Here is a 25,629-nt window from a genome sequence, read left to right as displayed (position 1 = left end):
TACATTCTTTGGGATGGCAGTTCTCATTTCATCTGCAGTGTTGTGGCTCTGGCTGACTCAAAGAGCAGGCAGATCCTCTGCTAGTAAAAGCAGGGAGCCAAGCAGGGGTAGGCTGGCAACAAGCACAGGCAGTAAGTTCAACTCTGGACTATTTTATTTTAGCAAGTTTGACACTGGACCTTCAGCACTGTGCATGGTTTGATGTCTCTAGAGCTTTTTCTGCATGTACACAGAGATGTGTCAGCCTTCCTTGGTCCTGGAGGTGTTAACAGGCTCAGATCCAGTGGATGCTTAGGCTCCATGTTCAACAGAGTAGCACTACACATGGTTTCATTACCTGGGATGATGGGGAGAAAGAGATGAGTATTTGCTCAGTGGGACCTCCAGATCATCTCTTTGCCTGAACGGACAGGACAGGACAAGGTTGTGTGATCTCCATCTTTTGAGGTTTTCAAGACCAGGCTGAGTAAAGGCCTGAAGAACCTGGTCTGACTCCCATAGCAGGTCTTACTTTGAGTAGGAGGTTGGGCTAGACACAACCTTGGAGGTAACATACTGGTGACAGTGCAGCAGGATACTTCTGGGCTGTTTTCCCAACAGATGCCAGTGATTAACTCTGGTGACATTGGTGACCTGAAGCCAGCTGGCCTCCTTCCCTGCTGCAAAGTCAGGGCCTTGACCAGATGTACTGAAAGATCTAAGTTATCCAAAGGCTAAATAACCACGTTTAGCATGATATCCAGGCTCCCAGACTCCAGAGTGTCTCAGCTGTCCCCTAGCATAGCATTCTGCAGTTAGCTGGGCCATAACTGAGTCCAGTTTCCAGGCTCATGCCCAAAACTGGTGTGAGTGGAGCCATGTTGGAGGCTGGGGGTTATGGCCAGCAAGGAACAGCTGGCTTGTGTACAGGGTCCTTCTGAACTGCACCCCAAGGTGCAACTATTCAAGTCATGTCCCAGGGTAAATGGAGTCTCCTTCCTACCAAATCCAGGCTTGCTTCCTAAGCAGCTGACTGCTCACAAGTTGAGGTGCTCAGTATTGCTAATTGGGTGCAACGTATGAGGTTAGAAAAGGGCATGTGATCCCTGTTCCAGCTCTTGCATATCCTTGTACATTTTATAGTACTCAAGAGACTGCAGAGCAGTGCAAACCAGCTTGAAGCCTTCCTTTTCTTGGCCTGATAGGCAGGTCATTGTTGGTTTCTTTACAGAATAACTTGGTCCCTTTTTGTGCTACACCATATGTTAGATGAGACACAGATGTTTGCTCTGACAATGAGTCATTACCACAGTTGTAGCCGTCAAGAAAGCTGGTGTTTTTTGCAGCTGGATCAGGGAAAGTCAATGTCTTTAGCATACTTTAAAACACAGAAGTTCATGTGCTTTTTTTGGGAGTCTGGGGTCAGCCAAACTGATCAATCCCAGTATAGGAATCCCTCTCTGTAGCCAGTGCAATAAAAAAATCTATAGTGAAGGGACTTTGAATCCCTTCTTCCCCTGCTCAACAGGGGAACACTTTGCCTGTCTTTGCTCTGCCCTCTCTGCTCTGCTTGTTTAGTAAGTCCCAGGGTCAGGGACTTACCATGTGTTCCCATATGACAGCACAATGGCACCTTGCTGGCTTCGGAGATCTCCAAGTGTCACTGCAATAGCAGTTCTAGCTTCACCCCTTTTGTGTGTGAGTTATATTTTCAAATACATAGCAGGAAAGGGACTGGGATTCTCTAGAAAAACAATTTGTGCTAGTGGCTTTAATGATGTGGTGGCTTATCTGAAAGACTTGAACTTCACAAAGGTCCCTCAAATCAACTGGATTCTCATATCCCATTCCTGTCTCCTCTGACACTCACTGTGGTTCTGGAGTTTACAAGTCTACGTCAAAACCAAATTGTGTTTGCAGATCACCAAAGATAATTTATGAGCTTTTAAACAGAGTGGTTGCTGCCAGTGCAGAGGCAGCCTCTGCATTCGCTGCTGAGAGCTAGAGCCAGGTGGAGGCAGTGACAGACAGCATGGGAAGAAAAAGTGGTAGGAAGAAGCAAAAAAACTAGATCATTTGAGCAGAAGTAATTTTCCTGGTCCGTTGCTGTCGTGCTGTGTAGCAGTTGCAGATGTGGTTGTTCTTAAGGAAGAAATGGAGCTTCCTGGAGCACTTTCTCCTCTTGCCCTAGAAACAAGTAGGAAAGAGCCTCTGGGACTTTCAAGGGTTGCGTGTACTTCATTTAGAGGAACAGCAGAGGACACAAGCAGTGTTACTGCTCTCTGATATGGGTACGCACTGAGAGCTCACACTCTCATACGAGTATTAGGAGTCCTATACTAAGAAGGTAAGGCTGATGATGTTGGAAAAAAAGAATGAAAGGGAGAAATGCTGAGTTAAAGTTGTGTGTGCATAAGTAGGAATCAGAGAAGTGAGGGAGAGTGATTTTCTGCCCTTGTAAGGAGGGCATGGAGATGTCCAGGGTGAAAGCACTTCTGCAGAGCACATAGGAAAACCACACATGCCCCCAAGGGATATTTGTGTTCAGCTCTCCTGAAGAAATAGGCACCACAAACCTAAAGAAGGGAAGTTATCCATAACCTAGAAAATACAGGGAAATATTTTCCATGCCGCTCTGGCAGACCAGGAAGTTATTTTTGGTCTCTGTAGCACAGTGAGTGTCCTCAGGAGCATGTGCAACAACAGAGTTTTCAGCAGCTCCCATTGTATTTGCTCCCATTGACCTTATCGCTAATAAGTGCAGGATGTGAATTATAACGGCAAAGATGTAATCGGAGAGGCCTGGAGACAGCTCGTCTGCTAGGGACGAGCAGTTGCCATGACAGAGACTCTCGCATTGCTCCTTCTTAAGTGGAACGTCAGGTAAAACAAAGACTCTGTGCTTCTGTTGACTGCGGTATAATTTAGGGGATAAGTGACTTCACTGTTTCCCTGGATGTGGGAGGTGAGGACATTTTTATGATTGTGAAGGACAGAAAGTCATGTTATTGCACTTGTGGTGAAATACTTTGATATTCTGCACAGCACTCAGGCTGAGAGACTAAATGTTATTCTTAGCTATTGCTTATTAAGTCACAACACATGCAGAGATGCACCAGAGGCAAAGGATCCAGATCCTTCCTGATTTACATTAGCCTAAACAAATTTGGGAGTGCTATTCCCATTTATACCATCTTAGAGCCTGGCTCAAAGTTTCTGTGAGGTGTAGCACAGGGTTTTAAACACCACAGGTATTATTAAAGCTGATATGATCATGTTGGTTTTGCACAGGAAACCCAAGCGGCCTATACGAGTAATGGCGCAAAACTGTCATCTTCCCTGTGCTGAGAAGCCTGGCCAAGTGAGCAAGCCTGATGCTGACGTCCTTACTTATAAAGAGGCCAACGGGAAAAGATCTGGTGCTCAGCAACATGGGCTTTGTGTTTGTTAGACAGCCAGCACATAAATGCAGACCCTCATGGCCCAAGGTGTGATGGGAGAGCTTGACTAGGCAGAGATGTTGCAGAGGGCTTCTGAAGGGCTTGGAGGCACAGATGGCTTCCAGATGCTTCTGCTTGATTTGTACGCTGATTGTAAGGACTGTGGTCTGGGAAGGTGGTAGAGAAAGGAGTCCTTGAATGTGTCCTATTCTTCCATCCTCCTGTTTTGTCTCTGCTATGAAAGAACAAGGACTGCCAGTGGCTGTGGGGTCATACAGTAGCCTAAGGGAACAGGCCTGGGCTGGTAGCAGTCTGTGGTCTCTAGAGACAGCTGAGGAAGATGGTTTGAAATTTAGCAGCAGTGATGGATGTAGAAATTTTACCAGGTCACAATGATTTGAAAGGAAAAAAGAGGCAGAAAACATACCTTGCAATGTTATATGTGGGTAACTTTCTGTCTGCAGGATGATTTATCAGAAGATGGAAAAACAGCATTACAAACTGCAAGCGTCTGTGTGTCCAGAAGGACAGTGGAAAAGGGGACAGATTGAAAGGGGATGGGACCAGCAGGCAGTAATGTTCTTATTGTCAAATGTATAAGTATCAATGATTCTTGTTTTAAAAGCAAGGGACCCATTGTAATTTTAACAGGACAGGCTGTTATTCTTTGACAATATCTGATTCACATTGCAACACCTGGATCCAAGAGTGAAGACTTTCAGATGGAAATGAGAATCAGCACAGAGGATTTTTCCAAAGTGCTGAAGAAATAGAAATGATTAAGGGAACTGGGGCTTTCAGGCCTTGTGTACTTGGGGGAAAAAAACCACCCTAGCCTCTCCTTTTGATCTGAGAAATGCAGTTCAACTACCAGATGTATAGACCTGGTAAACAAGTCTAAGGCATCTCATTGTGTCTTTTGCCAAGACTCCACAATATTTCACAAATATCACAAGAACTTGGGGTAGATCTGACTGTTGTTTTGAAAGGGGAGATAATGATTTTGTCTAAGCAGACATCTGCTACAGCTTACACTGCTGTCCTGTGAGCCAGATTTCTGCCACCTCCTCCAGCCATCGTTCAGTTTGTATTACTTTTATGGACTACTCAAATTTGTGCAGTGGGTGTTATCCCCAAAAGAGGAGAATGAAGGCTAGTTTCTCTCAGAAGAACTTATTCTCCATGTAAACAACCTTCCACTTTTGGCCTGTGTCTGAGTTCCTCCAGCCAGATCCCAAGAAACTTTGTCACTTTTTTAAGTTTTATAACATATCACTGGTGATAGCAAGGCTGTCCTTCTGCATACCTTCATGGGGTGAAGCACAGTGTGTCGTGTGGAACAACATCCTGGAGATATGGGAAGGCACAGGGCATGTATCTGGCTGCATTAAGGCTATGTGATTGTGTGTTTTTTTACATGTGCAGATCTGCACATTGCAGCAAAGTATTGCTGCCAGTTTTTGGGCACTGTGGAAGAGATGGGGCCATGATACACCCATACTGTATTTTGCATCAGTAAAGTTGTTGACATTGCTATTAACACAATATCCCCCTGAATGTTAACCGTTAACTCATTTCTTCACATGATCTGCCCTCCCCAATGCATCCCATTCCAGAAAAACCATCAGGCCACTGTTCGTGTTGCTGGATTGAGCTGCTTTATGGCTCATGGTAACAGGATGGTTCATGGCCTGTGGAACATAAAAAGCCTCATCATAGTCAAGTAATGAGTATGACAACAGCTGACCTGCTAGATGGGTTCTCACTGCATTCCCCAATTCCCCTGAAAAAGGATGCTCCTTCACAGCCACAGTGATGGCAGAATGGCAAAGATTTAATTCATGGTCTTTAGCACTGGAAACAGACACTTAGAGGAGACCTCTTTTTCCTTTAATGAGGGCAGAGTCCACAGAGCAAACTCTAGTGATTTTGTGATCTGCAGCAGACCTCCATTCTTTGCAGCATAGATCAAGAATTATTCTGTGCTTTGGCTAATCCTAGCTGTCTCTGTGGTCCTGCTGCTGGGTCAAGTTGTGCATCTTAGGGTGGGATTTGCAGCTGCTAATACAATGGCTACGCTTCCCGTAGAGCCTAACTCGCTCTCAAGCACCAAAAAATACCTTAAAAGGGCTTGTGTTGATCTGCGTAAAACTCAAGGTCTTTGAAAACTTCAGCGTTTGAGATCTGATACAGCAGTCCACATGGGTCATCAGGCTCTCCTTAACATGGTGAAACATGTGACAATCCCAGAAGCAAAGTTTGTAGAAACAAACTGCATCACCATCTCCTCCCCTGCATCCAGTTGCAATGAGCCAAACTCCCAGGTTCTCCCAGAGAACCACTCATTTTTCCAGCTGCCTGGTTCTCTCAGTAGGGAAGGCAATGGGACTCAGTGGCTGAAGCTAGATCCACGAACACAGCCCCAGGGACCTCTGCACGTCAAAATGCTGGGAATGGTGAAGGTGAAAGGGACAATTTGCAAGTATCTTCACCTATAGTGAGCATGTCATGTGCAAATACAATCTCTAAGCACAGATAAGGTCTATACTGTGCATGGAGGGGCTTGCAAACAGCATGATTTAATGTAGACTGAATCGGAGCTTTGCAGCAGAGTAGCAGACTCTTATTTTTATTCTGGTAGCCTTAGTAGTCTATAAATACTGTACCTATATATTTTGACCATCTGTGCTTTAAAAGGCTGTCAGAAACATTCCTTACCGATTTGCTGTGGAGATAGGAGGAAGGAAGGGAAGCTGATTGTAAATGCTCATATATGCCTGTTGTCTGGGTAAACTTTATGTGAAGTATGAGCTAAAACTCAAATGCAAATTCATGGTGCTTGATCCAGTGCCAAGGGAAAGCTCAAGTTCAATCGCTTCAAGGTGCGTCTGTGTAGACATAGACAATTTGAGGTTAACTGACACGAAGCCACTGCTAATTTCACTTATTGGTTATAACCCTGGGCAGACTTGAACCTTCCCTCAGAACCAAAATGTTAGCCGAAACACAGTGGCTGCCTGTACTTGCAGGGTGAACTTGCAAGCAAACTGCCCCAGCTGGGGGGATTTTGAAGTTAGTGTCTTGATGGTACAAAGGCTTACTTCAAATGCGAAGCATTTGCTTGGTTTATTGAAGACTAGGCTTTTGTGGAGATATAGATCAGCCTGGATGTTTCTGAGGATGCAGAGTTTTCAATCCATGGGAAATCTGACCTATACATATAAGCAGAGGAAAAATTAGCACTTAAAAAAATACAGTAGCTCCTTTCATCTTACTGTGACCTTCTCTTCACGTGCTTGATAGTCCTCCTGAAGACATCTGTTGTTCTCTGTTTTGGTAGTGATCTACATGCAACAGAACCAGGCTTTGCTGGCTCCTGTACTGTCAGTAAGATTGTTTGGGATGCAGCTGGGCCTCTTCACAAAAGCCATTAGTGCTTTTTCCTCTTCCTTGTCTTTGGCTAGGGTCATCCTCTGCTGATCAGGTTGACTTGGGTGTTGCCTTCTCTGGGAGTGAAGGAGGACTCTCTCCCATCCCATTTCTGTGTGTAGTAATGATGGGCTAAGAGTTTCAAATGAAGTCTGAGCAAGGGTGTCCTATGCTATTGCTGTCTGAGCTGTTAGCACTTTCTTTGTCTTTTCAACTGCCATGGCCTGAGACTTGCCAACAAACCCATAGCCTCAGACAGACACCCTGTCTACCTAACAACCCTGACTTATTCATTCTGCTCCTGCCAGCTTGTGCCAGCTTCTCCCCCTGGATGGGTGTAGCTGTATTTGCCCAGCTCTGCATGCCTCTCTGCCTTCCTATGCTATGACTGGTACCAACTCAGATCTAAAGGGTTAGGCTCAGCTCACGAGATGGACAAGACAGGGAAGAACATTAGGTATATCCTATATTAGCAAATGCAGGGGAAGGTAGATACATTCAGTGCTTATGTTGAAATCATCTCCAGCTAGGATGTAGATAGCCCCCTACAAATACTAGCCAGGTTGATCCTTCCTGCTGGGGTTTTCAGAGCTTCCACTTCCAAAACCAGACTAAAGTGCACAGAAACCTGTGATGTGTAACTAAGAACTACCATGGAGCAGTTTTGGGGCAGCTCATCTCTGCAGAGACCTTTTTGCAAGTTAACCTGGTCTACCCAAAGGGGTGAATTTAAAGTGTGCTCGTGAAACCAGGTCAAATCTATGTAGAAATAAAGTTACTTTAATTCTCACAGTGTCAACATAGACATAGAGGCTTAATGTAGACTAAGCAAGAAGGTGTCAGTATACTGAGAAAACTGTAAGACCTATAAAGGTAGGGTAATGTTTTAGGGCAGAGGGTATAAAGGGCCCCAGAGCCCTGATGGGCAGCAGTGCCAAGGTGGTATTGTTTCTCCATATGGATATTTAGCTAGATGTAGCCACTCACTGCACTTCCTCCAAGGAGTCTACATTTCATCTGCAAGGCTGGGTATTCCCCTGCCTCTGAATGGCAACAACCCCTGGGATACAACACTGCTTTGCTAGAAAGGAAAAGGGGAAAGAGGGTAGTTTTTGGAGTTGCTTGACTGCTGCATACAACTGTTGCTGACTGTGATGCTTCACCACATTTTTTCTGCATTCGCTTGTCACTTAGAAACAGATCAAATCACCAGCCAGGCAAGCTCCCCGCCTCTGTAGGTTGGGCAGTAAAAGAAGCTGCTTATGTCAGAGCCTTGCTCTGTTTCAGGCTTGTGTGAATTGCTGTGTCACCATTTCATTGTGACTCTGTTTTGAAATAGGTTCTGCAGCTGCCGCTTCTTCTCCTGTTTTATTTGGAATGAAGCAGTGGAGAGTCATCGTGAGCCATTTTGAATGTTCTTCCTTTGTGGCAGTTTGCCCAAGAATGACATGAGTCACAGGCAGGTTACATGCCCTGTCCACATGAGTGTGAATTAGAGCGAAGGCTCTGGGATTACTGGCGATTGTCTCCCTGAGCGGCCCACCAAATCGTGCATTTCACAGGGCTGGAGGCTGTGATGGCCTCCTAGTCCTTTGGGACTTACTTAAAGGGGGATGAGCTATTGTGTTCTGCTCCGCCAGCTGGTAGCAAAACCTGTTAGGTCTGCCTGACCTGTCAGATTGTTAGGGTTCAAGTGGATTAGGAGAGGAACGTCAAAAAATGTTCCCAGCATATGGGTGCCTCATGGCCTTGCAGCAGGCTATGTGTCATGGAAAGAGGTATGTGCAATCAGGGATAGAAGGGAGATAATAGAAATTCTTGCATGCATTTTGAGCCATTAGAGTTTCTGTGCCTAAGTAAAACCAAGGAGAAATTAAGCATTGGGGTTACAAGCCAGTCCGCAGAGTGCTGTACATAGTCTCAGGGAGTTCAGACTATCCTTTGGATGACATGGAAAGGGAGGATGTATTTTTTGAGAAGAGCATATGGATCACTTAGTCAACCAAGGCTGAAAGATGCTCTGTGTAAGCAAAGCAAATGAAGTTTGGAGGCAAAGTAGTATTTATGTTAAATATGTTGGGGCAAAAAAGGGATTTGTGTTAAAAGATAGTTCTAATGGAGGATCAAATGAGAATAAATTGGACATGGGCATCTTTGGCTTGGGAAGAAGAATAATATTTCTAAGCCTCAGAGACATTTTAGGAAACCTTTCCAAAGAAAGGCATCAAACCTGTTTCAGTGTGCAACAAATAAAGTTGAGGTAGGAACTGCACAGGAGAGGTGCCTGTTGGCAGGGGTGAAAAGTGCCTGGATGAGGGTGGGAGATTTGTTGATACCCTCAGGAGGGCACTGGAAGGAGATGATCGTTGCTGTTCTCAGTTTGTTGTATGGCATTCTGACTGTGCTGAATTATTCCCATGTTTCAGGGTTTCTGTCAGGAGGAAGGAAACCTTTGTTCCTTGATGCAGAAGTTGGCTTTGGGTTTGATTTGTTCTGGGGGCTTTTTTCTCTCCTTTCCTGCTTAGCACTGGATTAGCCCAAGTGAAAATTGGCTTGGGGTGGGCGTGGGGGTGCAAGCACTCCAATTGTGCTTTTAGAAGGAAAAAGAAATGTTTCCAGTGTCCATCTCATCCACACACTCAAAATTTATCCCAGAGTCAGACTTAACGTCAGAGAGGAACTGGGCTGGGTCCTTCCTTCTCTGTAATGCAGAGGGTGTGTGACATCACTTGACATGGACCCATGACCTTGGCAACAAACTTGCTGTCTCCTGCCTTTTTGCAAAGGCACATTGTCCTTGGAGGCTTAGAGTCCTTTGTATTTCAGGTCTCCCCTTGACCACAAATTGCTTGGGATGCAGATGGAGGGCAGTGGTTGAGCAAGACTCTGAACAGGGTTTCTTGGGGGCTTGTTCAGACATGCAGCTAATGCCTATGGAAAATGCATATGGTGACCATGGTGGCCTGGTCTGGAGCTCAGCACTCCCAAGTGGTTCACAGGATTGATGTGTGGTGACTTGTTTCCATCAGGACCTTTTCCTTCCGTAGTGACTTGGTAACCTAAAGGAAATTCCTGATGCAGGCACTGCCTAACTAACCAGGAGCAGTTTGTGTTTGAGAATGGAAGGGATACGTCATAGCTATTTTTTCCCCTCTGATTTACTAGCAATCTGAGAAGATGACGAATAAAACACAGTTTCAGACAGGAAACTGTTAAGAATCTAGTGCAGGGTGTAATTGTGCAGGTTTGTACTGGAGCTGAAGTGTTCCCATACATGCTGTCTGTGATATGACTGACCCAGAGCATTTCCAAGTCCTGGATCCAGCAGTGCACTCAGGCCAGATTCTAACTGCAGTTTGTTTGGAGGTCTGGGCTTGGACCGTTTGTCCCTGGGGTGGATGGGTTGCACACCATTACAGTGACTCTAGCGAGGTGTGTCTAGGACACTGAATGCAGCCTGGCAAAGCAGCCAAGACATAAACAGTGACCCCTGCCTGCCTTGTATCTCCAGGATGAAAGGAGTCATTCAGACTGAACCAGGGCTATACCGAGTACAGAGGAGGGACTTGTAGTGGTAAAGGTTATCCCAGGGTTATCTTAGCTTCATTTATGCAACAGCTTTGCCAAGGCAAGAACAAGGGAGCCATTCTTGTAAAGATACCAGCACCACCCAAAGATGAGCAGGGTCTGCAGCAGGCCAACATCCCTTCGACGTGCTTAGCCAGATAAGCTGTCCCTGCACGGCATCATCTAAAGACAATTTCCAGCCATGACCTTGTCCCAGGCCTGGCTGCCACTGGCTTTGGGAGCGTTTGGGCAGTTCAATGTCCATAGTGGCTGAGCATATGGGGCTAAACCTCAGCTATGTTATGTACTGGGTGGGCAAAAGAGAGGAGCATGTCCCCTTTCCTCATATAACAGACTGAGGGAAGCAGAGGGTGCCTGGAGCAATCTTTAGGCTCACTCAGTTGCTGGGCCCTGGTCTCTTACTACGGCCGTGGTCCCAGTGGTCTTCCCCTTGCCCACAGCAGTCAATAGTTTACTTGGGCCCCGCTTCCAGATGCAGGCAGCTGGAGCAGTGTCCAGAGGTCCAATAACCTGGCCTTTGCCATGGAAGGTACAGAGCAGGTGTCCTGCCTCTGAGGGGACAAGATCTGAGCCCCACCACAGAGCAGGGGAGTCCTGCCTCTGAGCCCCACTAGGGAGCAGGGGAGTTCTGCCTCCGAGGGGATAAGGTCTGAGTCCCACCACTGAGTAGTGGACTTCTGTCTCTGAGTCCAACTATGGAGCAGGGGAGTTCTGCCTCTGAGGGGACAAGCCACCAGGAGATGGAGGGGGGGTCCTGCCTCTGAGGGGACAAGGTCTAAACCCCACCACAGAGCAGGGAAGTCCTGCCTGAGGGGACAAGGTCTGAACCACACCACAGAGCGGGGGAATCCTGCCTCTGAGGGGACAAGCCACCAGGAGACTGAGAGAGGGTCCTGCCTCTGAGGGGATGAGGTCTGAGCCCCACCACAGAGCAGAGGAGTCCTGCCTCTGAGCCCCACTAGGGAGCAGGGGAGTTCTGCCTCTGCGAGGACGAGCTCTGAGCCCCGCCACCCAGGGGCCGCGGGTCCTGTCACTGAGGCGACGCTGTGCTCGTCCCGCCACCACCGCCCCCGTGGCCCTCGGCCTTTCCCGGAGCGCCATCTAGCGGCCACCTGTGGGGATCGGAGCGGCCCTGGCGGCCGGTGCCGCCTCTCCCCTCAGGCTCTCCCGCCGTCGCCAGGCGGCTACCCGCGTTACCCCTTCGGCCCAGCGAGGCCCGGCAGTGGAGCCAGAAAACAGATCTGAGCTCTCTGGTCGAGCAAGGGCAGAGGAGGCTCAGGAGAACGGTCCAGCTCGTGACTGGGGCTCTGACAGGGGTGCTGAGGCGCCCCAGGGCAGGACATACTGCCCTCAGTCACCGCTCTCCCCTCAGACACCAGCGAACATCAATTCCCTCCCCAGGTGCTGCCCTAAAGATGCTTTGTTGTGAGCTTTGACACAGATTTTTGCTTGTCTTCAGCCCAAAGCAGCAGCAGGGACCGTTTCCAGCCATCTTGCAGGTATGATGTTCCAGGGCCAGAGGATCTGAAGAAAAGACTACACGGGGGGGGGGGGGTGTGTGGTGGCACTGGTGACTGACCCTCAGAGATTTAGGGACAAGTGTACAACAAGTTCTGAAAGGGACAAGAAATCCTTACTGTCCTGGGCCACGCACAAGCTGCACTGTTTGTTGCCAGCAGTGGGCTGGAGCTCAGGGCTAGGACACCCATCCCACCAGGGATTCCTGTGGGGTCCAGCACACCAAGGTAACCCTCAGGGCTTCTCAGGCTCTCCCAATAAGGGAGATTAAGCCCAAACTGCATTAGTCAAGAGACCGATTATTGTTATGAAGTTGAACTAGGTGTGTTTGGGCTTCACCTCCTGCCCGTGACTGGATGTTGATGTGCCTTTGAGGAGGGCACCCAGGCTTATTTTCTTGTGTTGGAGACTCCTCAAGGTCCCTTTAGAAATTGGTTTCTGTGGCTGATTCTCTTCAAATGTAATACATTCCCCATGTGTTTGCCTATTTGGATGTGCTCCTGTGATAATTCTCATCAGAAACTGTTGTCACTTTCTTAGACATCTGCCCAAATCCTTAACCAAGGTGGCTAGAGGACTAGCCAGATGTAAACACAGTGTCTTTGATGAATAGCAGCCTTGTGCAGCAATGCATACTTAAATGTGCTGTAGAGATGCACCAGTGTATCAGAGACGCAACATGGAAGCCACAAAATACAGGACTTTGACAGCTGACCTGAAGGAAAGAGTCACAATCTAAGATAGGGGGGAGTTTAAAAACATGATTTCAACCATAATTTTCTGGACCCTCGGGAGGTCTGTGTGAATTTCAGGCTGTGTTCAGCAGAGGGCAGTGGTTGGTTTGGTCACTACTTGGCTGGCAGCATCGGTCCTTTTAAACCACTGCCACGGATATCTGAAAAAGCTGTAGAAAAAGATAGTGCAAGCAGATCCTCCCTGCCTTGCATCAGTGCAATGCAGAGGTAATGGTGGGTCAGTGAAGTCTCTTGGGGAAATTCAGCCAGTCTCCCTCTTCTGACCCTATGCCAGTTTACAAAAATACTTTCCAAGGAAAAAAATTATGATTCCTTGACCTGTTTTAAATCTGCTATTTTATTGCTAGTTTTCAAGATATTTGGAATTTTGTTATCCACAAGTGTTTAACTGAAATGAAAAAAACCAACCTCTAAACATGCTCTGTGTGTTTATAAAATTTCCCAAAACAGTACATGTAACCATTACTGCTCATGTGAGTGAAGAATACCACACAGTGTCTCATCATCCGGGCATCCTGTTCCCGTGGGAAGGGAAAAGACAGAGGAAAATGGAAAAATTCCTGCAACATAAGGATACCAGCCACCTGGACTGAACAATGTGTCCTAGGTGGTCTTGGGAAGGTTACTTAAACACAGCAGAATTGGCATGGAGCTGCTCTGAGCTGCTCCAGAAAGCCTGGGAAGGGAGTGCCTGGGGACAACTCCTGTGACAGTCCCCTTGCGTCTGCTGGCATGCCAGATGCTGCTGTGGGAAGGAAGCCAAGGCCGGGGATTCCCAACCAGTTGCTCTGTATGGGGCTGATGACAGCCAACATGATACAGAACTTGTTGGTGCAGAGCAGGCTTGGGGTTGCTGGAGTAGCCCAGCTTTAGGATCCCACCCCAGTGTAGGAAGAGCTGGATTCCAATTCACTGACACTGGGTGCACTGGTGTGAGTAATAGTGGATGAGAAGATAGGGGAGAATGACTGTAACACAGACATAAAGGCAGAGCAAAGCTTGTGAGAAATTGGATAGACTGGGAGGACTGGGAGTGAAGTTCAAAAGTAAAATCAAACACTTAGCCATGACCTGCCTCCCAATTTGGGCCCTTCATTTAACCATGTGCCTGCCGTGGCCCTGCACCCTTCCCCACACAGACGTATAGGTTTTTAAAATGTGAAACTTAGGTCAAAATCTTACTCCACATTCAGTGCTGAGTGCTCTAGGACCAGTCACAGCCCAATAGAGCTACTCTTAGGGCACAGAAGGGATATGTTGTAATGGCACAAGTGACAGTCCACCACTTTGCCTTACAGGAATGAGCCAGAAAATAGCAAATGTTTGAGCAATTCCTTGCTCCAACAATTCTGCTGCTCCAACAAATCAATCTTTGGAGAGAAGGATCAGTGCTGATGATTGGCCCAGGAAAAATTAACTGTGTATGTTAATTATAATTAGTATCTTATATATCATGTATACTCCAGCTGGGAAGAGCTGTAAAAGCCTGGAAAGATGGGAGGTGCCCAGGCTAAATGGGAGGCCTGTTCTGGTGTAATGGCCAGAAAGGTGTAAGGCCAGTCCTGCCTGGTGCTGAATGTCCTCTGTTTCTGCTGCAGGCAAAAGGGATGAGCCACTTCCTAGAGTGAGGCCCAAGTGTGTAAAAAGAGCCTGCAGGCTATTTATGCCTGCTTCCCAGCAGCTTTATCTTTTCTCCAGTTGCTGGAAAGACCTCAGGCAGGCTGTTTCCTGTGATTTTATGCACCGCTACCTGGGCAAAGACCCCCCTGGAGAGCCATTAAGTCATATTTAATCTGTGAAAATTTTTGCTGATGGTAGGGGGAAAAAAAATTGCACCTTGCCATGTATGAGAAAGAAATTTTGTCCTTGAAGGGACTGGACAGAGAATAAGGAGATGTCCTTCCCCTTTGAGCTTGCATTACAAAGCTAACCTGCGCAGAAGTGGTCTTGTGTTTTTGACCTGCTCATGCCATCTGGTAGTGCCTATGCTGCTGGCTGTTTTCCCACCACAAATACATGTCATAGGAAGGGGAAACTCCACAAACCCCTTAAGGTGACCCTTGGATGTGGTGTAGATAAGCTCCTGACATCTTTCACTAGAGACTACATGCAAAGATTGTGCCTCAGTTTCCCTCTCGCATTCACACCACACTTCCCTACTGTATCTGTGGCCTCACTCTCATCTCCCTGTCTCTTCAGAGTTTGTACCCTTGTGGTAGAGGTCTTCAAGTCTTCTCCCCATCCACATTGAAGTGTTTCTTTCTCTCATCACATACAAATGTATGAACACATCATTGCACAGTCTTGTCCCTTTTGGACTTACAGTGCATTTATTCTCACTGCTGCTTAGGGTGTTTGTATTGTCAAGTGTTCAGCTGGGTACTCAGCTCTCTCAGACCCCAGGGCAATGGATCAAGAGTGCTCTTTTTCTTGCTAAGTCAGTCACCAATTCCACCACCTTGCTAGAGCTGCAAGTGGGAAGGACTTCGAGCAATAGCCCAGAACAGACCCAAATCCCTCCACTGAAATCCTCCCTGGCTGCTAGTGGGTGCTGGATTGGGGTCTGTGTGATAGCTAATTTGCATCACATATCAAGAATTTACTGGTGTATTAAACAGCCCACAGGCTCCTCCTGCCTGGCACAGATGAGAGGACTTCCCTGCCTGCAGCTGTCTTTGCTAGGCTCCTTGCCCTGTTTTTCCATCACATAGTTGCAACTACAAATCCACACTTCTCATTGCCACCCATACTTGCTCTGTATGCTTCTGTGCAGGTATCCTACCCTGTTCTGTGTGGCTTTCCCTTTGGACCCTCCAGCTCCCTCACTCAGCATTGCTGACAAATGACCCTCCAGGATACTCTTGGCAAAACCAATTGATTTTTCTTGCCCCCTCAGGAGCTTGCAGCACAAATGGCTGCTCTATTGATTGTGAAACTTAAGTTACAAATAGCATGTCCACATCCCCTGTACTGGCATTTGCTGCTGCTGGTATTAAACATGGCAACTGTAGAACCAATATGCAGAGAAAACTCCCCCTGCCCCTCCAATCCTTGTGGGCTTGGAAGACCTACACACATGGCTGCCAAATGCAGAGTACGTGGGCTTTGCTTAGCAGGTCTGGCCAGGCAGTGTAAGAGCTGAAAGGAAGGCAAAAATGTTAAGGATACACATTGGTGCTGGCAGACTTGGAGTTGTGGGTGGTGTGTAGAGAAGCACCATGCTCCCATGGTCTTTGAGCATCAGCCGTGTCCCTCGGTCCATCTGTATTACACACACACACACACTCCATCTGCTCCAGTGTAAAGAAGGGGTTTAACCTACATTAAATCAACTGATGGGCTAACAGCCCTCTGTCCCCCATCCCCAACTTCCTCTGATGTCCCTACCTGGAAAAGGCAGCTGAGAAATCTGAAGAAGCTCAGCAAATAACCACCAGAAAGGCTGACCCTGGGAGCATGCCTCATAGGAAAAGACAGAGTAATTTAATTATTTTTGGAGTGCAGGAATGGAGTACTGTTTACAAATACCTTTGCTGGGATAAAAAAAGTCTGGCATCTGGGGGTGTAGTAATCTGTTAGACAGAGCAAATATCTGCAGCTTGGAATGTAAAGACAAAGAAGGTGCTTTATCTTCTCTAAACCTTAAAGAGACATTAGAGAAAAACTACAGGCTTTTCTGAAAAGGGGGCTCCAGTTTAAATGGGTTGATCCTGGGATGACTGGGTGAGGCTTTCTCATCTCTGTGTGCAGTAACTTTAGAAAGAAGTGCTGCCAGCTTCCAAGTCCTTCCAGTCTTGGAAAGCAACAGGGCTGTTGCGCCTGGTTTGATATTGCATAGTTTAATATACTCTACAGTGGCTGTTGAAACATCTGCAGGCCTGGTATAGTGTTAGCAATGGCAGAACTGTTAGGATTGTGTAGATAAACCATCCAATCGTTTGCTTTAATTATGACAATACAAATCTGTTTGGTTTATGCAGTGTTTGTCATAAGATGAAGCATGGTTACCAAAATTATCATGTAGACTAGTCTGTATATAATAGCAGGCCAAGAGGTTAGAAGAGGAAGGGTTTCCGGGTTGGGTAGGAGGCACAAAATAAAGCTACCAGATAAACAAGCCATAAGTTCTGTCAAGAACCTATCAACAAATTCCCACCACATGCTCTGCAAATGGGCAGCTGTGCAGAGAAGTCCGTCTGAACCGGCGTCTTGAGCACTGCTGTGTTTTCCAAGCGATGCTGGCAGGATGACATTTCCAACTCTAAATAATATCAATCAAGAGAGGCCTGCCCTGGGAAGCCAGGATTTGGGCAGTCTCTGAACTATCTGAAACGTCAGTGTTGAACACTGGGCTTTAGTCTAGGCTTCTATCTAATGAACTTTATAAATGAATTTACAGGGGTCCTTCTCTGGCTGGAGAAATGCTGCCTGTGAGATCAAAAGAAGGATGAGCCAATGGCTGGGCTCTGGCCCAAGGCTTTCATGCTTTATGGCAATATGGACTTCCCCTGGGCAAGTCTCTTGGGAGAATCTGTTTAACTGACCTGCCATGGTCTCCACTTTTCTCTGTCTGTAGAGACAAACACTTCTAGGCCTGTTTTAGAGACCTCTTTTGGAGGAGGTGGAAGTAAAGCTACTCTGAGAAAAACCTTCCCTGTTATTTTGCTCCTGGGTGTTTTGACCACATAGAGGGCATGCTGCTTTATGGTCACATCAGGAAAGTCCTGTTCGTTCCCTACTGAGGGAGAAAAAACAAGCCAAGGGGTCTTCTGCAAGGGAGAGAGGCAAGGCCTTCAGGACACCCCCAAGAATACCTCTTTTGGGGCTAGACCTCTGACTAGTGCTTGGGTTTTGGCTGTTCCTACTAGGAAGACCAAAGGTGACATGGTTTGAGGACATATCTTTGGATCAGAGCACTTGACTGATATTTTGACAAAATGAAACCTCTTCTGGCAGATCTACACAGTCAGGGAGCATTGTACATCTCTACATGTAAGAAAGTCAGCTGGTGCTTGAACATACTTCTCTCCATGACCCAATGAGAAACAAACTCTAGATCACATTCGTCCACTGAGGCATGACTCCACAGCCCATTCTGACCACTACCCACATTTATCTTTCAATGAGCAGCTGCAAGATCTCCAGAAAGCTCTCCTGAAGTGACCCCTTTCCCTCCTTACAAAAGGCCTACATGCTGTACCACACCTACTCAATCACATCTTGTAGTCAAGAGTGCTCAACAAACATGAGCTCTTCATGTCCTATTCAGCCCTTTTGTTGCAGATGGAGTCATGCATTTCGCTCATAAGAGAGAAGCAACAACATGCTTCATTGCTATAGAACAATGAGTTAACAACGTTCAATGGTAAATGTGACAGTGGTTTAACAAGATTTGATGGCAGGTACACTCAGTTAATTACTGTATGCAGGACAGGGTCAGACAAATTGTCAGGGACACCCTCCTCTCAAGTTATGAGGCTCAGAAAGGAGCCCCTTGCTTCCTAAACTTATCAGAGGGAGTGTAGATGCAGCTGCATCCAGTCCTAGTCCTAGACTTGGTCAATGGTTTACGTCTAAAGGGTTTTATGTGCAAACACTTAGCTAAGATGTCAAAGTTTAGCATGCTATTAATTACTTATTGAGGATCTGTTGTGGTAAGGAATCTCTCAGCCTCAAGGAGTGTAAGGGGCCCTTTCTGAGAAAAGTCTTTGTTCATTGTCTGGGTGCCAGGCTGCAGAGTAGTTAAACCTTAAAATGTAGCGAGGAAACAACTCACACTCAATCTGGCTCTCTGAGCTCACCTGCAAACCAGTTCTGTGCACACCTGTCTGCAATGAGGGGCTGCCCAAAGCCCCCCACAGCTTAAATCCTGATCTGGGAAGAAGAGAGCTCCTCAGGTGAGCGTGGAGGGAGTAAACAGCTCGGTGGAGTGTGAACTGGCTGCAAAGGGGCTTTGCTGCACGTAGGCACATCCTGGGGCAAAACTTGGGTGGAAGTGATTGCATATAACCAGCACTTATGTTTGCAATGAAGGATCTCACATGGGGTCTGTGCCTTTGTATACCACAAAGGAGTAACTTTGAGAGGCATCTCTCCTCAATGGGAGATCCTAGCGTGCACGCTGCTGCTGTGCAGGAGAGCTCAACAGGCACTGGGCTGTCCACTATTTATGGAGTAAGATGATTGACTTAGAGTCATATTTGCATACCAGCAAGACATCTGGGTCACCACTCCAGACAGCCTTTAGCTACCATCTGTTGCCATCCATCCCCCAAAGTGCAGAGTAAGCTGGATACAGCCATCAACCTCCACTGGCGGTTATGGCTTAAGTGGGGGGTCAGGGGGAGCACACTGTCACAGCTTTTACAGCAGCTACAAGTCAGATGTGTGACCTGAGGGAACTGGAATGGGTGGGTGATAGGCCTGGAAGGAGGCAGGTAAAGAGATTTCTTTGTCCAGCTCAAACTTAGTCAAAAGGACATAACATCAAGAGTGATAGGGGACATGCTTGTCCATGTTGTCTCTTTGTTTCATCTCTCCTTGTGGTCCTAAGCATGTTTCATTTTTTTAGTGGGCTGTTGCCAAGATGGCCTTACATTGTCAAGCTAATGAAGAAAGCAGACCAGCAAGGGCTGCCAGTTATTTAATGTCATGCTATTAATGGAACTTAAACTGAACATTTATGGTAAATATTTACCTTTGCTTTCCTCTGGCCAGGTGTTGACAGATGATGGACAGTGGTCTTCCTTTCAATATGAAGACTTGGGTTTATTAAGGCAAATACAAGAAGGGGAAGGAGCTGGGAGAGGGCTACTTACCTACTTACATTCTCATTGGGATGGTAGAAGCTCCTCGCTGTGAGCTTTCACTGAGATTGCTGTGAGATGAACAAGGGCTTTCTCTTACTCTCCTACATGGAAACTCAGCTTTATTTCACTGACAGGCTCTTTCTTATTGCACAGGCAGCTGGAAAGGAGAACCTCAGTCCCGAGTTGGACTGTTAGCTCTACATACAGCCATGAAGGAAAAGCAAAATCACTTGTGTTAGAACTAAAACCCATACCTAAATTAATCCAATCTCTGACAATGTAGTCAAGCATCCTGAAGAAGGATAGTTTCATGAACTAAGACCCTGATATACTGCCAGCATTGTCAGATTATAAAATCACTTAGAGAATCTCACATCTCTGTCAAGGAAGTTTTGGTGCTTTTTGCAGCATCTTCTGGTTATACAGGAGGGACGGAGTGAAGTCTAAGCAAATCCAGCTCTTTGCCCCCAGTAAAGGACTCTGTCCAATGTTCTCTTCCCAGCTTGGTATGGGACTGTTGTGTAAATGATTACATGGACAGCCAGCAGTCAGCAGAGGAAAACATCACCCTGCACATCTTAGAGAGCAGCTGACTTGTGGCTACACACCCTGTGATGGCAAAAAACCAGGATGGCAGGACTTAGGACTTCAGTTAAGGCCTAGAGACGTGGCAACATACAAGGTCAAGGTCCTGCAGGAAAGGTAGCAGGGGTGGACCAGACCAGGGTCATGATGAAAAGGAATTTCAAGAGGGAAAGAGGGGATCAGAGAGACAGGACATATGTGAATATTGCAGTGGATATTTCTCCCATGCATCCCTATTAGGTCCTAATAGCTGAACCACAAAGCACTGAAATACTGCAGTGATCAAACATTTCTTGTGCTTGGGGACATGCTGCAGTCTCCCAGTCTGCCTCTGCCTGGCATGCCCTGCAGAGCATGGGATGTGTGCTGTGATGTGACATTTCAGGTAGCACCATCTAGCATAAGCATCACCCAACACTTCCCATGTCACTCCTGCTCATCATGTAGCCAAAATACACAATAGATGCTGCTTCTAGGCCATGAGCACACACACTGTGCCAGATCCCCTCCTGTACCCCCTGAACCCTACTCCCAAGCGTAGAGGGATAAAGGCCCTCTTCCTTTTTCCCAGCAGACAGGAGACCTTCCTGTCTTCTGCAGCAAGAGCACAAAGGATGTGGGGAGATCACTCTTGTCCCTTTTCTGGGCCTCACTATGGGAAGGGGATAAAGTGCTCTGCTTTTAGGCTTTTTCTTCCTAAAACGGGAGTCTTCCAGCTCTGATCCAAGCACTGGAATCCTCCCCAGAGCTCCTGTTTTGGGACTAATGATGCCCAGAAGGAGAAAAGCAAGCCAAGCCCTCACTTGTTTTTGTGTGTCATCCTTTGCTGGATATCAGGTCCCTGTGTCCCCTGGCTGCTTTCCCCTGCGTTAGCTTCCTCATCCTGGCTCTCACCAGCCCTCCCTTCTGTGGAGCTCTACTTACTGTTTAACCCATTGGCTCCCTTCCTTTCTGTTCTCAGTTACTACTTTGTCTGGGACTCTGGTTTGTCTGCAATGTCTTCCTCATCTTCCCCTGTCCCGGAGCAGCTGTGGGGATCAGACTTACCTTCGCCTCCCAAATTGTTGCCCAGAGCCACTCCTTCCCTTACACCTGGAAGGAGGCAGCTGACAGGTACAGAATAGGCAGGATGGCAGGCCCATGTTTCTTCAGCGCTAATGCAGGTGACCTGTGCTGACAGCCCTAACATGGGCAATTCCACTTTCCTCAGCCTTACTGGAAGTTGAGCCTACACCTGCTAACAGTACTTACTAATGCTGATTAGGCTGACTGATAAGACTCTTGTGCACACATCTGAGCAGCAGCAAAACCCAGAGGGACAAGGAAGGAAGAAACTGCCATTGCATGTTGCTGTGCTGTTTCGTCTTTGCAGTTATCAAGACAGTTGTGGAGGGAGGGCAGAGCTTGCTCAGAGCCCAGGAGGAAGCTAGCCTGGCAGATAACCCCATGTGTGGAGTCAGGGGCTTCCTTTCTGGTGCTGAATTTCAGCTTTGCTGGGCCCAGATACATTTGCATTATGAGCGAGGGCTGGCTATTCTGCACCTCTGCCTTGCTACAGGTTTCTGGGCTGTAATAGGAAATGCCTTGCAAAGACAGAAGTGCTTTGAAACATGGACTGTGCTGGATGCAATGCAGATGAGACATACAGAAGGAAGAGAAAGAAGCTAAACTTTATTCCTGGGTACACATCTCCTGGCATGCCAAAAGACTGCAGACATCTGTGAGTTGTGACGCAGGCAGGCAAGCTCATGATTAGCAGAGATCTTTTGTCACCAGACTGGCTGAGATCCCAAAAAAAGACTGGTGAGATTTTTCACAATCTTTTTTTGCTAGCCTCTGGGCAGCTGGTAGCAGAGGATATTTCTAAGTCACTTTATAGGATTTTAGATGCACAAGAGAGCCACAGCACATCAAAGTGGAATGAATGCTGTAATTCCTATGAAAGGTCAGGGCTCTTTACAGAGCTCTTTATTACTGTTAAGCTCTTTAGGGAATGCTGTATTCTGTCTACCGCAGACTTGGTGGTGGTAGTATGATGTGCAATACCCATCCATCCCTATTATTATTATTTCAGCCTCTAGGGAATGATGAAGAACCTTAAAGGCTGTTAAGTGCTTGAATTTGAAATCATTGGGAATTTGGCATCTAAATATTCAAATACACTGCTTAAAAGCTTTCCCTGTAAAAGCTGACTTGTATGTGCTTTACTTTAGTGGTCACTGCATGTATTTAATGATGCATTTAATGTAATAGAGTTACTCACATAGCCCTTGGAGGCTTCCCTATTGTGTCATGTGTGGCTGTTTTCATCAGAGAAAGGGCAGGCTGGGGTAGGAACAGGACTATTGCAAATCCCTGTTGGTGATCATTAAGAGGCAACCCAAGGAGATACCCTGTGCAGAGGGATGGTGCCGATCAAGGGGTAAAACACCTCATCCCAATCTCCAGAAACACAGAGAACTGAGGGAGGCTTCAGAAGCAATGCCAACTGGCAGGTGGAAGGCCCCCACCAAAACTGTGCCATTTGGGACAGTATTTTTGATGATGGCTGAGTTTATGGTTCTGATTTTCACCTTTGTGCCTTCAGCGGAAATGGATGACTTGAAACAGCACAGAAGTTTAGCAAGCGCTGCACCCTGAGGAAAAATGTGCGAACAATATGGATTAAACACAGAGCACAAAAAGTCACTGAAAAAGTGGGCTAGTTTGTGAATAATTCAGCTTCTTTCAAATTTTTGGAGACTTTTCTTGATAAAAGACCAGACCCTGTTTTGGAACTGGTATAAAATGAAGGACCACTGAAAGCTCTGGGTAAGGCAATAAGCAATACCAAATTAAAAAGAACTATCCAGGCTCAGTTGGCTTTTATGGGGAGTGAATAATACACTGACAGTAAAGGGAATTCAGACTACTACAAGTTAAGTTTACAGTAGAAAGACAGAGCTTCAACTGAAACTCTGTTTAGGAACTTAAAAATCTAGAGAAACTAATCTTAGGGATTTTATACGGACCTCAAGTGAACAACTGTATTGAGAAAGATGTTAAGATATTTCTGTATATGGCAAAAATAATTCTGATAGCAAAAGAAAGGGAGGTGTGAAGCTGTAGCTTGTTGGAATGAAGAAACTAAAATAAGCTATGCACTGAGCCTGTATTTTTCCTTCTGTTTCTCTGAAGTAGTCTTAGCAAGAGACATTACTGTTAACAGTTCTGTATACGTGACACACATTTTCATTACAAACAGCTTAGATGGCATGGAAAGGTCTGAGAATGTGTTGTAGGTCAGTGGACACGAGGTTTTGGGGTTTGCAGGGAAGTGCAGACCTTTGAAGCATAAAATATTTCCTCCAGATGAGGGGCTGGTAGAAAACGGTGGCAGAAACATGAAATGGTGAGCCTAGCTGGGAAATCAAAGCTAATTCATGTGTGCTGATGCATCATTTAACAGAGAGCTTCCAAGAAGGTGGTGTTGGCTGTTAGGTGCCTATGACAGTGATTTACAGATCAATAATGAAATAGATGAGGCAGAAGGAAAACACAGGGCAATTTGGCCCCGGGGAGGCTCACCATGTTTATGGCTGTATCTAAAATGGGAAACAATGACCATGACAACACTCTTACATCCCATGTGATAGTGGTACAGTGTTGGTGGCCCTCATCACAACCTCTTGTAAGGAAAATCCTCCTCAAAGGAATAGAGCTCCCAGAAAAAGGGCACTAAGTCAGCTGTATTGCTTGGGAAAGCTTCAAAGGGGTCACACACCTGGCAATGGCAGTTGCTGAGCCCCAGGATGATCAAGAGCCTGAGTTAATGGGAGCAACTGCAGCTGACAGTGTCATGCTGATGTTCTGGGTGGGACTTGTAGATCCCTGCACTATCTGACTGAACACTGCCCATTTGTAGATTGCAGATACATAATTCTATTTCAGGCACAGGACTCAGCTGCCCAAGTAGAACTGAATGCTCTGGCATACCTGAAGGTAGGGCCATCGGGACAGTGCCAGACTTGCAGGAGAACCACAGCCTTGTGCAGTAGGAGCTGGAAGTGTGGCAGCACCCCATCATGCCTACCATGACACTAGGCACTGGTCTATTGGCAACTGAGTCCTTCCCTTGGGGGACTTTGGTCCTGATGAAGATGCATGCATTAGTGTCTCCATGTGCAGGTGGTGTCTGGGCGCCCTGTATATCCCTGGAGATCTAGGCAACATGGAGGCCATGGTCACTCAGCTGGGAGGCCTCTGCTTCCATGAATCCCTCTCCATGGACTCCACTGCCTGGAACAGGAACTGGGACACCCTGTGCTCCTAGGGACAACTATACACATCTCTGGGTAGACCCCTGTATTGCAGTGTTGTTGACTGTTCAGTGTTTATTGCCAATGAATTTGTCAGGGGAAATATATAAATTTATGTTGCAAGAGGCAAACTTCCAAACTCAGTTGCAAGAGGCAGTTTGAAGCACTGGTTATGTTGTGTTCCTGTGAAATGAAGATGGCTGTCCCATGGTCAGACCCTGGGGAAGCAGAGTGCTCTAGGATGCTGTAGCTTGGACCAACAGTAAAGCCTGCTGTTCTGAATGGTAACACTAGTGAGTGCCAGGAAAAGCTGTTCACTAGACTTGATGAATTCACAGTAACCTTCCAGCTGCAGGGGCAGTAGACCTGTGAGTGAGGAGATACGGAGCAATAACAACAGCTATTGATGTTCAAGCTGCAGGTTTTGCTTTTTTTTCTAGGATATTTTTTTGTATTTGCATTGCTTAATTGGTACAATGTGATCTAAACCATCTACCCACCAATGTGGACAGAATTTTGTGGCATCCTTAGCCTCACACACCTTTTAAACATGGCTCTTAAATCATCCTAGTGACTTTGTACTGGGTTGAATGTTAACCTAGATGCCTAAGGTGGATTTTTTTTCTGTCCATGGAAGCATCAGCATTTAAGTGACTGAGTGGATGGACTGACGGTGGGAGTTAGAATAGCAAGCCCTGAATTTACAACATGCCAGGAAGGAAAATCAAACGATAGTAGAACATCATAGTCTCGTTCTGCTTTTTATATTGGATGTTCTTCAGGGAGATCAAGCAGAACAGAATAGCAGAGTTTGCTGGAAAGAATGTTCATTTTCACAGCTTTTTTGTATGCTCATCTGCAGTTTATGAGATCCAAATGCAGGTGGAACATATCCCTGACCTCTCCCCAAGAATGTACCCACATGTATTTTTTTCATATAACTGAAACAGTAGAGGAGACTTTACTACCTGACTTCATCTTCTCTTATCTGAGAAGGTTCAGACTTCTTCAGAAACAAATGACTAGTTACAGGTGGGTTAGAATACTTCCTGTCCTACTCCATTGGCATCTAAAATCTTTGTCATGGATAGCTGTGGAAACATCTGTCTTACCCTTTACTCTTAAGCACATGCCCAGGGCCCAAAGGTTTCATAGAAAACAGATTTCCTGCTTTCTAAGTCATCCTAGGAGTGTCACATTATTATGTCAAACATGAAAAGAAAACTAC

At 46.5% G+C, this 25,629-nt stretch overlaps 1 long non-coding RNA gene across 1 annotated transcript in view; it reads left to right on the top strand.

Moving 5' to 3' along the window:
• Positions 1 to 25,629, top strand: part of LOC129784207 (uncharacterized) — a 69,381-nt gene that overhangs the window by 23,752 nt on the left and 20,000 nt on the right. The gene's annotated exons all lie outside the window — the stretch shown is intronic.

The sequence above is a fragment of the Falco peregrinus genome, chromosome 3 (genome assembly GCF_023634155.1).
Source record: "Falco peregrinus isolate bFalPer1 chromosome 3, bFalPer1.pri, whole genome shotgun sequence".
Lineage (NCBI taxonomy): Eukaryota > Metazoa > Chordata > Aves > Falconiformes > Falconidae > Falco > Falco peregrinus.
This window is presented reverse-complemented; position numbering and strand designations above follow the sequence as displayed.